This window comes from Pseudochaenichthys georgianus, unplaced genomic scaffold (assembly GCF_902827115.2).
Source record: "Pseudochaenichthys georgianus unplaced genomic scaffold, fPseGeo1.2 scaffold_223_arrow_ctg1, whole genome shotgun sequence".
Lineage (NCBI taxonomy): Eukaryota > Metazoa > Chordata > Actinopteri > Perciformes > Channichthyidae > Pseudochaenichthys > Pseudochaenichthys georgianus.
In genome coordinates this window covers 1-17,548 of record NW_027262869.1, presented here as the reverse complement: position 1 = coordinate 17,548, position 17,548 = coordinate 1, and the positions used below count along the sequence as shown (strand labels likewise).

Below are 17,548 nucleotides of genomic sequence, written 5' to 3'. Positions count from 1 at the left end.
TCAACAATGTACTTCGGTGTTTGGCGGGGCAGGAGTGGGGAGCGAGTAGGTCATCACCTCTGAATATATATTGGGCACTCGTGAGACCTGTATTCGATGATGGGTGTGTAGCGTTCATGGCAGCAGCAGAATCTAACCTTAAAAAGCTGGATGTCCTACAAGCTCAGGCCCTGAGGATATGTAGTGGAGCTTTTAAAACATCTCCAGTATCAGCAACACAGGTGGAAATGGGAGAAATGCCTTTAAGGATCAGAAGAGTGAAGTTAATGTTGCATTCTGGGTAAACCTTCAAGGGCACAGTGATAGTCATCCTGAGAAAAGTATCTTGAAAGACTGCTGGGAGCACAATGAGTCACATTTAACAAGTGCTGGATGGATTGGCGATGTTAAAGCAGCAAGTATAGGTTTGAATCAAATACAGTATTGCCCCACAGCTCCAATCTGGTCCATCCACCCTGGTTGTTCCCATTGCCAAGTGCAGACCTCAATATACGAGAGGAGTTAAAGGAAAAGAAAGAACTACCAGTATGGCGCATAGTCCAGAATCACTTTGCAAGATATCACTCAGACTCAACAATCATATTTACAGATGGCTCCAAAGATCCAGAGGCAGGGCGTGCAGGGGCAGCAGTGTATATCCCAGTGAGTAATACACATATAGAGAAAAGGGTAAAAGACCATGTGTCAGTGTACACCACAGAGTTGTTGGCATTGGTGCTGTCATTGAAATGGATAGAGGAGAAAGAAATACATAACAGTGGAATTGCATCTGACAGCTTTTCAGCGTTATCGAGTATACGATCAGGCAGATCTTCATCTAGAACGGACATAATAGATGAAATATTTCTAATTTGATATCAAATGCAAATCAAAGGCAGAGCAACTCGTTTCCTCTGGGTTCCTGCTCATGTTGGTGTAGAGGGTAATGAACAGGTGGATATTCTGGCCAAACACACACTCAGAAGTATGAACATCGACATAGAAGTTCCACTCAGCAAAGCGGAGGTTCAAACATTCATTCAGAAATATGCACAAACAACATGGCAAGATCATTGGGACCTTAGTGATACAGGAAGACATCTTTATAACATTCAAAGGTATGTGGGGGGTGGAAAGAAGGTGGGTTTGAAAGAAGGGAGGAAAATGTAATTTCTGGGATGAGAATAGGTCATACAGGTCTCAATAATGGGATGAATCATACTTTAAGTATAATAGGAAAGCATCCAACCAGAAAGTGTATACACTGCAGCCAGCCAGAAACAGCTGAGCATGTTTTACTGCTTTGCAGGAAATATAGTACTCAGAGAAATGTGCTTTTCCAGACACTGAAGAAAGCAACATTCCATGACTTGTCGCTATCAGGGCTGTTAGGGAAACATCAGGCAATATATATTGTGAGATTATTATGTTTCTAAGAGAAATTGATACATTTAAAATAATCTAGAGTTTTGGTTCTTTGTTTTGTTTGTTTTGTTTCTTGTTTTCTGCATAGTCTCTTGTCCACACTCCAGTCCAGTTGGTGGCGGTAATGCACCTACAAGTTGGTTTGCCAACCGCCAATAAACACGAAAGAAGCAGAAGAAGAAGAAGAAGCAGAAGAAGCAGAAGAAGAAGAACAAAAGAAGAGGTGAGTGGATTAAACACATGCAGAGGTTTCATTACGTGTATTTACACCTGTTAGCTTACAGTTAATCACGAATCAGAAGTTATCTTATTTAACACAACAGTCTCAAACTATCTTTAAATAAAGTCTAACAGCTACAGTTTGAAAGCTAACGGCTATCGGCTAACAGCTACAGTTATTATTCCAGTTCGGCTCTGGGGAGTAACAGTTGATTTGTAATGCTCAGCTGACTTTATGTTAGTTATTTATTACACCAGTTGTCTTTAAGACGGTTTGAGTTGTTGTGTTGGTGCCCTTTACCATATATATGGTTTTAAATGTATGCTAACTAGCTTATTAGCATCGTCATTCACTGTGACGTAGCATTTTCCCATTAAAATGAATGGGGTTCTTCAGTTAGCTGCTAACGCTAAGCTAAGCGACGGTTTAGCTCATTAGATAAATAGATATACTTTATTTAAATAATGATTTATCTTAAACTGGGAAATGATTGTGTCCCAGCAGAAGTGTTTTCAGGCATTACACGAGTTAAACATATTTAAAAGATGCAATAAGATAATAAAAATGAAGCATTAGCAGCAAGTATACACACGGGACACATATCACTAGAGTATCTAAAGAATACACAATATACAGAAAATACTGTATACATGGAGTACATTAAACAGTCTCACTAGCTAATGTTTGCTTTCTGTGTTAACTTAGTGATAGTTTCACACGGATAGCGTTATAACCGTGGTTAGTAAGTTGCTATACAGATTATGATGAATTATATCTAAATATTTGTATTATATTAATAATAATTTACACAGAAAACCAAGTTGTTATCGTAATGGTTAAAGTAATTTGCATGTAACGTTAATAACTATCTGACCTTTCTATCATGTTCTCCTCTGCTTAGCATCACATTGACCAAATGGATCCATTTGGACCATGTTTACGTCACAGCAGCATAGATGAGACAAGGCACTGCACGGGGTGTGATAAAACACTACATAGAAGCATCCAGAAATAGAACATATCATTGAATAAACTCTTTGAATTCCTCCTCTTCACTGCTGACAGTTTATGATGAATTATATCTAAATATTTGTATTATATTAATAATGAAGCAGCTCTGTGGTCTTCATCAGGACAGCTGATGAGCAGCATGGAGGAGAAGAAGGAGGCCCCTGGAGCTCAGGTCAGTGTGCACTTCATCACAAGATATTCCTAATTCCAGCGTTTCCGCCAGGCGGGCGTCTTGCCTTCATTTGACGCCCTTATTCAGCTCGGAGCGCCATCTACTAGGGGTGTGACGCAGGGCTCGACATTAAGGACTGCCCCATGGCCCGGGGCCGTCTAGTATCTAGCTCGGGCAAGGAAGCCTCACCTGCTGGGTGCCATCATGCCAGTATCATGCAGCTCGCGGATCCAGTAATGAGGGACCCGACAGTGAAACTAAACATATCTATATCTAGTTACGGTAGTTTGAGAGGTCATTAAAATAGCTACGTGTGATATCCTAACCTGAAGTGTGTGTTTTGTCCGCTCACCGCTGCAGCTGATCTCTCTCTCCCGTCAGATCAGACTTCACTCGCGTTTATGTCCATATCGATCAGATGCAGCTAGTTCTAGCTAATGATAGACTACCTGCTTATTAAAAGACACCCGAACAATAAGTGTTGCTATGCAACCGGGTGAGGCCGCAAAGTATAGCGCAGCATTATGCATGTGTTTATATGCCCACCGGAACCCCGAGGCATTACCAACAGATCAACGCACAATCAACCCATCCAGGACATCTCTTTCTCCACATTACGTGTTAGACATTAGAGTTGACTCTTCTTGTCTGTCACATACTCTTCTTGTCTGTCACATACTCTTCTTGTCTGTCACATCCTCTTCTTGTCTGTCACATACTCTTCTTGTCTGTCACATACTCTTCTTGTCTGTCACATCCTCTTCTTGTCTGTCACATACTCTTCTTGTCTGTCACATCCTCTTCTTGTCTGTCACATACTCTTCTTGTCTGTCACATACTCTTCTTGTCTGTCACATACTCTTCTTGTCTGTCACATCCTCTTCTTGTCTGTCACATACTCTTCTTGTCTGTCACATACTCTTCTTGTCTGTCACATCCTCTTCTTGTCTGTCACATCCTCTTCTTGTCTGTCACATCCTCTTCTTGTCTGTCACATCCTCTTCTTGTCGGTCACATCCTCTTCTTGTCTGTCACATACTCTTCTTGTCTGTCACATAAGTGGCGCAACTGAAGCGGTATTGCGCTAAAGGGAAATTATTTTGACCGAAGAGATTTAGGTTTGCCGGCTAACGGGAACTCTGACGTCGCCATTTTGTGTGCTTCGCGGTTCATATCGATCCAGCGCTCCTGATCGGCCTGTATAGAGAGCACCGATCAAACTATTAAGAGTGAATATCGGCCGTAATGACCGGCGGGGCTCCCCCCCCCCCCCCCCCCCCCTGTTGATAGGTCACTGTCTAGCACTGGCTTCGTAGTGCACTGATCGATTAGGCTAAGCTAACCTGTAGCTGCTCCCTCCACACTCACACAGCTTCATCCAGACATAAATAAAGCAGCTGTATCCGCCACACAGGAAACACACATTTAAAACGGGTTTTGCCTGCAGTTTTTGTGCACAAGCATTCATCAAGGGTTCGGAAAGTGGCGCTGTCCTGAGAGTGGAGGTGTCCTGACATTAGGCTCCATGGAGCTGTCAGCTCCGGACTGCGCAAAATGCGTACATGAAGCGCTACGTCATGAACGCAAGAAATCTACCCTCATTGGCTTAGAATCTGATTAGAAAAAATTACTTCCCACACAGCGATCCGTGCACAGAGAGCGGGTTGTTTGCAGGTGCAGAGGTTTTAACCGGAAAACTAATATGTGAGGATCAAAAGTACATCTGTACAACTTTTTTCTGTGTTTGGATTTTATTTACATGAACATGAAACGGAACACATTTATGTGCTTTAAGAAACACAAGTGTGGATCCTTCTGTGTGCACGTGTGTGTTATGAGGCTGCTCTGAGCCCATGCCTCTTGACTGCTGCTCGGGTCTGCTCGGTCGGCTTCCGGGTGAGGAGGCATTCCTTCAACCAACTTACAGTTGATAACATTACATTTTTAACAGGGGCCATAATAGTGTACATAATGTTTGTTTGGGCAGTTACAACTGAATGTAATGTTTTCTACTTGTTTCCATCTGGAAGGCATCTGCCTTCATCACATGGAAAGTGTCTTGACCAACAACTCAAGTGATTCTATAGCTATGCAGGCATGAAGCGAGCAAACACAAGCAAGAACAAACAAGGGAACTGAAGAACACAATTGAAATTGTATAATATTGTGGTGTTCATCTTACAATTCAGTCTAGAGAACCAGACGGCATCGAGTCCTGCACACATCTACATGTTCTAGGGGAGGCCCGAACCCTTCGTGCGTCTATTGGGCTCAGGGCCATCTAAGCTAATCCTTAAAGTCATGCACTGTAACGGTATACGTACCCGTACAAATCTTATTCGGTGCGGGACATGTGTGTACCGAACGAATATAACGTTAAACGTAAAAAAATTGAGAATGTGAAAAACGTTTTGGAAGTAAGCTCAGGTGCTGCGTGGCAGTGTTCGAGTAGCATGTTCCTGCAGCCCATGCTCCGGGCCGGGCCAAGTCATTTCATTGGACGAGAGGCATACTATGAGAGCTGGTCACAGGGATGCGTTCAAATGTAACCAGTAATTTGAGGAACTGTCGAAATGGCAAACGCAGATAAAGTTGAGCTCGAAAATGCTCCAGCATCATTGAAGTCTCCGCAGGGCTCAACGCTAACTTTTAAAAGTGGTTGCCAGGCTGGCAGCGAGGCATCAGCTTTTGGTTGCCAAAACTGAAAATACGGTTTTCAACCCAACTCCCGCTAGCATGTAGCCTCCACCGCTCGCAGAGAGTTCAGACCGAGCCAGAGCTATTACCAACACCAAGCATCCTCGTGTTGCCATGGTAGCAAAGCGCTACCTGGCTATGCTGCCTCTGTCCCTCGAGAGGGTGTTCTCCACAGCAGGAGACATGCTAGTGCCAGCAGATCTGCCCTTTCTGCAGCCATGTGGACAAGTTCATCTTTCTTTAGACGACATGAAAACACAACAACAAGCAAGTCCTGATGCCAAGCTGCTGCTCAGGAACAGTGCAGTTCAGATGCAGGTTATTTCAGTTCATCCACATGCTGCACCTCAATGTTCTTTTCATTAGATTCTGTATTTATTTGAGTGAATATTCAGTTTAATAATAATTTAAAAACTATATATTTTATGTTTTGTGATAATTGTTTCTGCGGTACCGAAAACGTACCGGACTGAACCGTGACCTAAAACCCGAGGTACGTACGGAACCAAAATGTTTGTGAACCGTTACACCCCTACCGTATACATACCAGTGTGCGGGAAAGTACACGTCCCACCGTCCGGGACGTGTTCTTTACAATATCGGACAAGTGGATCTTTCAATCGACTTGTCCGGGGACAAGTGACGTTTTTCGCCCCGATGTATTGACAAGTTATTGCTTTCTGTACAGTTAGACGGGGTGGGCGGGAAGTGCAGCACAGCGGCCGGGTCGGGAAGCAACACTCGGTTCCGAGTAGGAACAAATAACAATTGTCCGGTACCGGATTAATAAGAGTTGAGTTGAGTTGAGAGGACAGGAAGCGAGGCCGAGCTCTCTCTCTCTCTCTGTCTCTCTGTCTGTCTGTCTCTCTCTCTCTGTCTCTGTCTGTCTGTCTCTCTCTCTCCCCCCCCCCCCTCTCTCTCTCTCTCCCCCCCCCCCCCCCCCTCTCTCTCCCTCTCTGATTGTGAGTGGACCGGTGAGTATAGCAGAGCGATCGTTTAAAGTTTTATAACTTTTCAAACCATTGTTTACAATTCATTTTTCTCTGGGTGATAGTTTATGTCTTTGTGCATCACTTCGCCGACTTTGGTGTTTTTTGGTGGTGTTGTTTGGTTGCACTGGTGAATTGTTTGTCTAATTGTTTGTCGAGCGGCTGCAGCTGCAGTCACGCCGCCAGGTATGGCGTTCCGTGGCAGCTGTGCTGTGTTAGAGAAGCTGACTCGCCAACACGCCATCAAGCTGTCTCCACCTGTCGGTGTGTCGGTGGAGGAGTGTGGTCTGGCTGTGGGGGCTGTGGTGGAGGAGTGTGGTCTGGCTGTGGGGGCTGTGGTGGGATATGGCAGAGTTGAATCTGCCTCCCGCATGAACAGTGCAGTGGTTATTTTTTTAGACTGCACGGAGAAAGCTAACCAGCTGGTGGAGAGCGGGCTAGTGATTAAAGGGACGCTGTTACCCGTGCTACCCCTTGTAGCTGTTAGCCGTGCTACCCCTTGTCACTCCAGCTAAAAAGGTAATCATCTCAAATGTACCCCCGTTTCTGAGAAACGATTTGTTGGAGAGAGAGCTGGCTCGACACGGGCAGCTTGTGTCTCCCATTAAGTTGATCCCCCTGGGCTGCAAATCCCCGCACCTCAAGCACGTTGTGTCTTTTAGGAGACAGGTGCTTATGGTCCTGAAAAAGGATGAAGGGGAATTAAATCTGACTCTCAAGTATAAAATTGATGATTTTGTGTATACTGTCCATGTTACGTCTGACAGTTTGAGATGCTATGGTTGTGGAGCGGCAGGACACCAGATCCGCGTGCGCCCGGAGAGGGCGGGTGACGCGCCCGGAGAGGGCGGGTGACGCGCCCGGAGAGGGCGGAAACGCCGGTGGTGGAGCCGCAGGTCAGTCGGTCAGGGGCAGAGCCAACGGTTTCACGCGTGGAAAGCACACAGGCAGCCGGTACACACAGTATCACACATACGGACACTCAGGTCACACAGGAAGCAGATAGTGAGCACACTGCAGCCAGAGTGGCTGCGTCTGTTCTGAAGGATGTGGTAATGGATGAGGATTTATTAAGGTTACCTGTTAAAAGGAAAAATGAACAAGTGAGCAAAGGAAGTGTGACTCAAAAAGGGAAGGTGTCAAAGAAGGAGTTTCTGTGTTCCTCCTCTCAGCCAGAGGGAGTCCCAGAGGACTCAGAGGACAGTGACAGCGAGTCATTCTTTGACATCGTTGAGGTAGCAAAGGGAGAGGAGTCCTCTTTCCAGAGGATCAGATCCTTTCTGGCGGAAACTAAGGGGTGGAGGTAGAGGATTTTTTTGGTGATGTGCAGATATTTCACAATGCTGCCAGGGTTCTCATGCGGCGCAAAGAAGCTTTAGGGGAACCTTTCTTCAGCGGCCCAGAGAAGGCTCGGTTAAAGAAGATACTTCAGAGGATTAGAGAGGAAACTGCAAAGAATTATGAATAAGTACATCTTGGTTTTATTTTTTATTTATCTTCAGCCAGGTTTTTGGTTTAGTTAGGATGCAACTATAATTTCATTATGAGTGACATAAAGCTGGGCTCTTTAAACATTAGCGGTGCTCAAGGGGATGCTAAGATAGCATCTTTATTTACTTTATTAGGAAACAAGAATTTAAATGTGACGTTTCTCCAGGAAACTCACAGCACTGCTGAGAACGAGAGTGACTGGAGGAGGGAATGGGGGGGGGCTTCTTCAGCCATAAGCGCAGCATAGTGGAGGTAGGGCTGTGGCGATACACTAATCTCACGATACGATACACGATATTCAGCCAACGATACGATATATATCACGATATTCAGCCAACGATACGATTCGATTCGATATAATTCGATACACTTATATCATTTTCTGAAAGATTTTAAAGGGACAGTGTGATTTTGGTGACATCTTGTGAGTGTTCCATTGACTTGGATTGAATTAATTCAACTGAAAACTGAAAGCATCAATTATACAATATATGGCTCTGACAGAGAGTCTCCAGCTTGCAAATGCTGGACAAAATGAATCAAAAGATGTGGTGAGAAAATTAGTTTCATTTATTGAAACAGTGCAAACTGTAGCTTACAAGCCTTTGAAATGTAAGTACATAAAGTGCAGTATCACAATGGACAATGGCGAATGAAAAGGTGCAGCAGGTGGCGGAACACGGGGGATTTGAATGGGACTTGTTAGAAATTAAAATCAATGTTTTGATTGCATAAAGTACCATAAACATACCGTCAGTTTAAATGCTGTTTTATACTGAAAAACCAGAAGTTGTTGTGCACAACCAGGTGTTGAGCTTTTATTCTGAAAATCCTTCATCTCTGGTTAGCATTTAGCATGTGGCTAATATACCATTTACTATAGAGGTGAATTTAGTAGCGATATGACACGGAGTGTTGCACACCGAAACCTACTGATTTCAACACTACAACTATAGACGTCGAGATATTATTATTGCTGAATATTAAATGAAGGTACAGTTTATTTGAATACGTTTGTTTACAGACGTGGGTAGCATGAGACAACATTCGGAACTACCGGAAATGATACCAGCCGTGAGGTATTTTTGGAGTATTGATTACAGAGTTTAGAATGTATTAAATGAAAAGTCATGAAAGAGATAAGGAGGAGAAAAGGTGTGTTTAGTTATATATTTAATGTGCAATGTCTGAATCCTCTGTAATGCGCAACAAGGAACATTGGAGACGTGGAGGGCCGATCCCCAGCAGCGCCAACCGGCCCACAGGGAGGATTCAGCAGAGGATATTTAACAGCTGGAAAGGTGGAGCTCGCTCTCTTCCCTTCCTCACCAGAGCCAGAACACAGCTGTTTTTCTGACTGAACCATCTTCTGCTTGTAACATTACTGCGCTTTTTATTAATTAAAGTATACATTTGAACATTCTCAGAGACTCAATTAGTCTCCTTTTTAAAGCTTCTCTCCTGGACGCGAGTATAACGAACACAGTTATCAGACTTAATGTATCGATACCCGCGGCTGAAATATCGATACTTTCTCGGAAAATTAAATATCGCAAGATCGATTAAATTGCACAGCTCTAAGTGGATGGTGCAGGTGCCATAACACTACTTAGCTCAAGTTCATTATTTGTATTATCATTATTATTTACGTCACCTTTATTTGCTTGTTGAGCACTTCCGGTAATTGTCACATGGGTGTGGTTTGGTTCATAAGTCACCTGTTTGATGTCGACGTGACAGAGGGTGAGCTTGTGCTGTAATTTTTTCTGTTGACCGTTTTTGTCCATAGTTACTAAGTTTTGATTTTGTTTATTAAATATCCTTACAACTATATTGCTTCAACATGGACTTTCTTTTCGAAAACGCGTCACAGTTTAAAGCCAAGTTTAGCCTCTGGGCGACTCAAATGTAACTGGGTATTGAGCCGCCACAGAGGGGTTGCCATTCTCTTTGCGAGGGGCTTCACACCCTGCTCCTGTGCGGTCGATGAGGTCATCAGGACACTTGCTCAAAAGAAATGCTGAATTTGAAAAAGTTAAAATATGTTTTATAAATATTTCTGCTCCCAGTGTGGGCGCAGAGAGGCTTTTGTTCTTTGAGAAACTGAAACACACTCTTAGCACCTGTGATAGTGAGGAGTATCTGGTCCTGGGGGGTGACTTCAACTGAGAACCCTGTGCTGGATAGGAACCACCAGGAGCCGCATGCTGCCTCGAAGAGTGCCTTCATGAGACCGACAGAAAGCTTTGAGCTGTGTGATGTCTGGAGGCACTTCCACCCGGGCCAGCGCCAGCACACGTGGTGCACTCTAGGGATAACCTGTTGTCTCTAGCTAGGCTGCACCGGGTCTATGTTTTAACCATCACATTAATGTGAGCAGAAGCTGCTCCATCGGTCCAGTGGGAATCTCTGACCATTCCCTCGTACAAGTCTCACTGTTTATTAATCATGTTCAGTGTAATAGTGCGTATTGGCACTTTAATGCTTCTCTGTTGGCCGACAACCATTTAAAAATGTTTTTAAATTCTTTTGGGAAAACTACCGTTTATGTAAGAGAGAGTATAATTCTCTTCAGCGGTGGTGGGATGTAGGGAAAGTGAAGATCAAGCAGCTTTGCCTGCAGTACACTTTCAATGTCACAAAGGACATGGCTAGATCTCTGAGAGCTCTGGAGAGAGAAGTGGTGGAGCTGCAGGGAGGGCAGACTCCACAGGAGAGCGAGAACACAAGACCTCAGCTCTGTCTGACCTGCTGGGGTTCTCCTCAGGGTGCTCTCCTCAGGGTGCTCTGCTCAGGGGGCTCTGCTCAGATCCCGGTTTCAGAACATTGTGAAAATGGATGCTCCCTCTCACTTGTTCTTTGGTCTGGAGCGTAAGAATGGTCAGAGGAGGCTGATGCACTCCCTGCGATCCAATGCTCTCTGGCCAGTTATAGGTGACGACCTGCTGAGTGTGCTCAGAGACAGTAACGGGAGGTTGCCTCTGAGTTGCAGGAGAGCTGTGCTCACTCTCCTCCCTAAGAAAGGAGACCTGCAGGAGATTAAGAACTGGCGTCCTGTGTCTCTACTCTGTACCGACTACAAGCTGCTTTCCAGAGTGTTAGCGACGAGGCTGAGGAAAGTGATGGAGCATGTCGTTCACGTAGACCAGACATACTGTGTACCCAGCAGGTTGATAACTGACAACCTGACTCGAATCCAGATGCTCTGGACCTCTCCGGTTCATCGGGCTGTGAGCTTGGTCTGATTTCTCTAGACCAAGAAAAGGCTCTTGACCGAGTTGAACACCAGTACTTGTGGCAGACGCTGGAAGCTTTTGGGTTCAGCTCTGGTCTCAGAGCCAAGATCCAGGTCTTGTACAGGGACCTTGAGAGTGTACTGAAGATAAACGGTAGTTTGTGTGCTCCTTTTGAAGCTCAGAGAGGAGTCCGACAGGGCTGCTCTTTGTCCGGATGCTCTACTCCCTGGCCATAGAGCCTTTTTTACACCGGGTCAAAGTTACAGGGTTTCTCTCTTCCTTTTTTTTCGGGTAGTGACACACATTGAAGATGTTGCCATGGCTCCACCTACACTGCGTTACTATAGTTACTGCCCCAGTTCCTAAACTGTATTGGAAACGCAGCATAAAGTGAGCCTGGCCTACCAAGGCCTAACTATACCGTACTAAGCCGTGCGAGGCCCTGCAGTGGAAATGCGCCATAAGTGGATGTCATTGAAGACCTTTCCAAGAGCAGTCTCAGTGCTGTGGTTTGGACGAAAGCCTGACTGGAACACATCCAAACAGTTATTTACATGCAAGAAATTACTCAACTGTTGAAAAACTACTTGTTCAATGATCTTACCTAGAAATGGGAGGTTTGATATGGGCCTGTATTTGGTCATTACTGAAGCATCTAGATTATTCTTTTTTAAGAGCGGTTTAATGACTGCAGTTTTCAGGGCCTGTGGAAAAACACCTGAGTGAAGAGACTTGTTTACTATGTGAAGTAGATCTGAGGCCATGCAAGGAAAAGCATCTTTGAAGAACCCTGTTGGAATAATATCAAGGCAGCAGGAGGAGGACTTCAGAAGTTGAATAATGTCCTCCAGGTTTCTATCATTAATCTGATGGAACTGTGTCATGGTGTCTGAATTGATGTTAGGTGGACACGGAGACAACACATCTGCTGTACCTGATGCAGAGGCACTGACTGCTGGTCTGGTGTTCTGAATGGGGGATACTGACACTGGGGGGTTAGTTAGTCTGTCCACGGTAGCATTGTTTTTGTTTTTGGCAATGATGTCGGAGAAGAAAGACTGTCGTCCAATTTACAATTCCAAATGATAAAAGCCAAGTCTCTCTTTATAGATTTCAAAGTGAACCTGGAGATTTGTTTTTCTCCGCCTGCGTTCAGCTTTTCGACACTCTCTTTTTTCTGCTCTCACGGTCATGGCCTTTCTCCATGGAGATCTTTTCTTCCCAGTCACTTCCTTTACCTTAGTTGGAGCAATGGCATCTATAACATTTTTATTTTTTAATTAAAATGATCTACGAGCTCATTTACTGAGATGTTAGCAGGGGCAAGTGTGGAAGAAACATTCTGAGTTAGTATTATAGTGTTTTCAGTTAAATATCGCTTTGTGGTTACCTCTTTTTGAACATTTGTGTGAACAGAAATAGAGCTCTCAAAGGAATGATCAGAGAGCGCAACATCAGTCACCACAACCTCAGAGATATTCAGACCCTTTGAGATCATCAAGTCCAGAGTGTGCCCCTTGCTGTGCGTGGGCTCCGTCACATGCTGAGTCAGTCCATTGAATTGATCTATTTAAAACAAGGGACAGTGTTCATTAATCAACATATTAAAAACATGTAAAAGTACTCGATTAGCCAACAGGCTAGTTTTCACCGATAGTCCCTTTGCCAGATGGTGACATCCTAAAAGCAACAATAAAAATACCACGACATTGTTATACCATTGTACATATTTACAATAGATGACATCACTGAATACAGATGAGAGCAAGTCATGATAATAAATACAAAATGTACAAAACGCACTCATACACACACCTACACCCACACATCAGTGCTGACACTGTTGGTTATCAATGAGCCACTTTGTAACACTGTGCTTGAATGTGTAGTAGGATGAGGACTCTCATTGGTTGAGGTATTGAATTCCATTGATGGGATGCGTGGAATGAAAGACAGCCTGGCTGAATGCGCTCTTCCTAAATGGGATGGTGCGTCTCCCCTAGCCGCACCTCGAGTAGCCCTGGTTGAGGTGGACTTTAGGCTGATGCAGCCAGAGGAGGAGGAGCCACGAGTGGTCTTATAAACTAAGCAGATGTTTTTGTAAACTATGAGATTTCCCCAGCTGAACAGATTATACTTTTTAACAATGTGACAATGATGATACCGGAATGGCTTTGTGTCTCGTGTTCTGAGTGCTTGTTTATACAGTGATTCCAGTGGCCTTAGAGCTGCAGAGTGAGCATCAGACCAGCTGATAATTTAAATGATCTACTAGCTCATTTACTGAGATGTTAGCAGAGATTTCATGAAGTGAAGGAGGGTTTCTTCTATGAAGCAGCTGTGGGCAGCAGATACTGTGAGAGTCAGACATGAATACATAGGTCAAGGCAGACTGGTTCACAGACTCTCCTGTTTTGCCGATCCGGTTCTTGAACAAATAACTCTACACCCCTGGCCGAAATGTCCCTAAAATGAAGTGCGAGTTTGAAATATATCTAAAATAATGTATGTATTTCCCCACATAAACATAACAGTCTGCAATGAAACGGGCGTCTCCTGGGCGCTCCACTTCCTACTTTCTCTCTCTTTTTTTTCTGTCATTGCCCTCTATGTGCTTCGTACAATACAAATGCAAATATTCTATTTTAAAAAGTAAAGTCCTTTCGAGTCATCTGTCTCAAGCCTAAGTCAAGTCTCAGGTCATGAATACCAAGTCAAAGTCAAGTCGAGTCTTTTATCAATGTTAGTCAAGCAAGTCTCAAGTCAAAAAATAGGCAAGTCATGTGACTCGAGTCAAGTCATGTGACTCGAGTCAAGTCATGTGACTCGAGTCCCCCACCTCTGGTATATACTTTGGTTAGAATATTGCTGTATTACTGTATCAAATATAATAAAGACAAACAGTTGATAAGTAGTATTTTGTTAACTCAAGGTTTATATTAAGTGAGTTTTTATTGTGTTAACTTGTGTATTTATGCTTTTTAGATTGACTCTCTCTCTTTCTCTGTCCGTCTGTTCTAGAAACCGAAAGGAAGAGAGAGACGTCACAGCTGTCAGCAATGTGACAAATCCTTTACTGCATCTGGAAATTTAAAGCGCCACCTGCGTATTCACACTGGAGAAAAACCGTACAGCTGTGAAGAGTGTGGGACAACTTTCACTACATCAAGTATTCTCAAAACACATCACCGTATTCACACAGGAGAAAAACCGTACAGCTGTGAAGAGTGTGGGACAACTTTCACTACATCAAGTGCTCTCAAAACACATCACCGTATTCACACAGGAGAAAAACCGTACAGCTGTGAAGAGTGTGGGACAACTTTCACTACATCAAGTCATCTCAAATCACATCACCGTATTCATACTGGAGAAAAACCTTACAGCTGTGAAGAGTGTGGGAAAACCTTCACTACATCAGGTGATCTCAAAATACATCAACGTATTCACACTGGAGAAAAGCCGTACAGCTGTGAAGAGTGTGGGACAACTTTCACTACATCAAGTCATCTCAAAATACATCACCGTATTCACACAGGAGAAAAACCTTACAGCTGTGAAGATTGTGGGAAAACTTTCACTAGATCAGGTCATCTCAAAACACATCAACTATTCACACTGGAGAAAAACCTTACAGCTGTGAAGAGTGTGGGAAAACTTTCACTACATCAGGTGATCTCAAAATACATCACAGTATTCACACTGGAGGAAAAACCTTACAGCTGTGAAGAGTGTGGGAAAACTTTCACTACATCAGGTGCTCTCAAAACACATCAACGTATTCACACGGGAGAAAAACCTTACAGCTGTGAAGAGTGTGGGAAAACTTTCACTCAATCAGGTGCTCTAGAATCACATCACCGTATTCACACTGGAGAAAAACCTTACTGGTGTGAAGAGTGTGGGAAAACGTTCACTCAATCAGGTGCTCTCAAATCACATCTTCGTGTTCACTCAGGAGAAAAACTATAGTGGGTTTCAGAGTGTAGGAGCCGCAATTAAGCATATTTAGTTTTTTTCACAGTTTACAATAAACAATTCCCATCTATTGGCCTTGTGTTGGATAATCCTTTTTTCCATTACAGATCCCATCCCAACAGTGCCATCTGTTGACGTAACGTCAGAATTGACAGGCATAATGTTCATTGTTCCTTTGAGTTTCGTTTTCTGTCCGTCTGCGCGCTGTTTTATTGCTTTACATACCAAGGTTTAAGTACACTGTGTCAATAGTTGTAGTATGAGCGTCGTCTGGGCTGGCCGTCTGGTTGAATCGGTATGCTCTTCCTCCTCTGTCACCTATGACCTCTTTTATACACCCCACCACCAAGTGTTCAAAATAACATTCAGGGTGTCCGCGGGGTCTTAAAAAGTATTAAAAGTTGATAAAGAGAGGGATCCCTCCTCTGTTGCTCTCCCTGAGGTTTCTCCCATTTTTCCCTTTAAACTTTTTTTTGCGTTAATAACGCGTTGACGCGAAAGAAAATGAACGCCACTAATTATTTCGGCCCCGTAGTTTCAGAGCGCATCGAGTTTAAAATACCATCTACAAGCTGATGCTGACAGCCCCGCTCCTGCTGCCCGCTTGCAACAGACCACACTTCCACGCTCACCGGCAGGCCATCGGGAGGACCGGGAGGGTGTGTGTATATATATATATATATATTTCGCCACAACTGCGCCGAGCACTTGACTTTATGCAGGAAGCCAGACAGTGGGACATTGTACGAGAAGTCAGCACACTCAGCACGGATAGTGCGCACAACATGATTGCAGCGTCCAGGCAGCTCCCGTTCGAGCATATGCCTTGAGTTGCACATAGCTCCAACATTCCATCATACACACACGACCCTTTAGCTTTAGCCGTGTTCGTGGTTATTGTGCCTTTTAGGGAATATTGTTACAAATACCAGACAATTAAAATGTCGTGCTGTGTGCTTGAATGTACTAACAGAACTTCCAAGAAGACTAACATGATAATATTATACATGTTAACCCCGTTCGCAGGTGTTTGTGTGCTTGGTAGCTTAGCTTGTTACTTATTAACCAGCTAAGGACGTAACTCTTTTTGCATACAGAGGTTGTTGTGTTTAATATTCATGAGTAACTTTTATCCATGTACTTTTTCTTGTAATGTTTAAACGTAATTAAACTCCATGACATTTATGAGAGGGACTGCTCGAAAGAGATATTTGGAATATCTGGCATCGACGGATGAAAAATAGTGTTTTGGTAACACTTTAAAGACTTTGTTATGGAAGCAAAGCAGGGGAGGGGGTGTGTACAGCCTCCTGAGGGTCCGATTGTGGATGTCATGCGAGCAAAATATGGTGAAGAAAGTCTGTCTAAATTAAATATATGGAAAATATTCATATTTTAGACTGCACTGTAACTTTTATCCATGTATTTTTCCTTAATGTTTATTTTATTAGCACTGTAACTTTTATCCATGTACTTTTTCTTGTAATGTTTAATTGAACTATTCATATTTTAGACTGCACTGTAACTTTTATCCATGTATTTTTCCTTAATGTTTATTTTATTAGCTTTTCTTTTTTAATGCTTAATGTCTTTCATTTCTTTTTTGTAAAGCACTTTGAATTACCCTGCGTCGAAAAGTGCTATATAAATAAACTTGCCTTGCCTTGAGAATATGTGTCATTGTTTAAATGATAATAAACATTAGCATAAAGCATATTTGTCCACTCATATGTTGATAAGAGTATTAAAAACTTGAAAAATATTCCTCTAAGGAACATTTAGAACAGATCAAAAATGTGCGATTAAATATTTTAATCAACTGACAACCCTAATACATATACATTTTAGTTTATGATTCAGCCTTGGGTAAGACTTTTATAGTCTATGGCTATGACGCCCATAATGCTAAACGGGAGCAAATGTTAATAGGGGACCCAATTATCCCAGTGGTGGCCGCCGGAGCTAACGGAGCCGCAGGGGGCTAGCTAGCCCACTGCGGCTCCGTTAGCTCCGGGCGGTGGAGTCCGTCTTTTCTCAACGTGTGAATGACAAGCATTAAGAATAACAAAATATAGCTAATTCTCTTGCAGATTGTCCCATTTGATTATGAATGTAACGTTTATATAGGGGAACTACACTGTTAGCAGTAACTTGGTATGCATGTATTTCATGTTAGCTTAGCTTCTTAGCCTGAGCTAGCTCTGTTTACTTCCAGTTCGGAGGCAGCAGGTCGCGCCTCGGCTCCGCCTCTTTGCCCTTATAGCAGTGTTGTAGTCAAGTCACCAATTCACGAGTCCAAGTCACCCTCGAGTCACCACTCTTCGAGTCCGAGTCACCAAGGGAGAGTCGT

At 43.5% G+C, this 17,548-nt stretch overlaps 1 pseudogene; it reads left to right on the top strand.

Moving 5' to 3' along the window:
• The window catches only part of LOC139433344 (zinc finger protein 91-like), a 189,056-nt pseudogene extending 172,187 nt beyond the window's left edge, over nt 1–16,869 (top strand).
• Nucleotides 16,870–17,548: the final 679 nt, after the last annotated feature.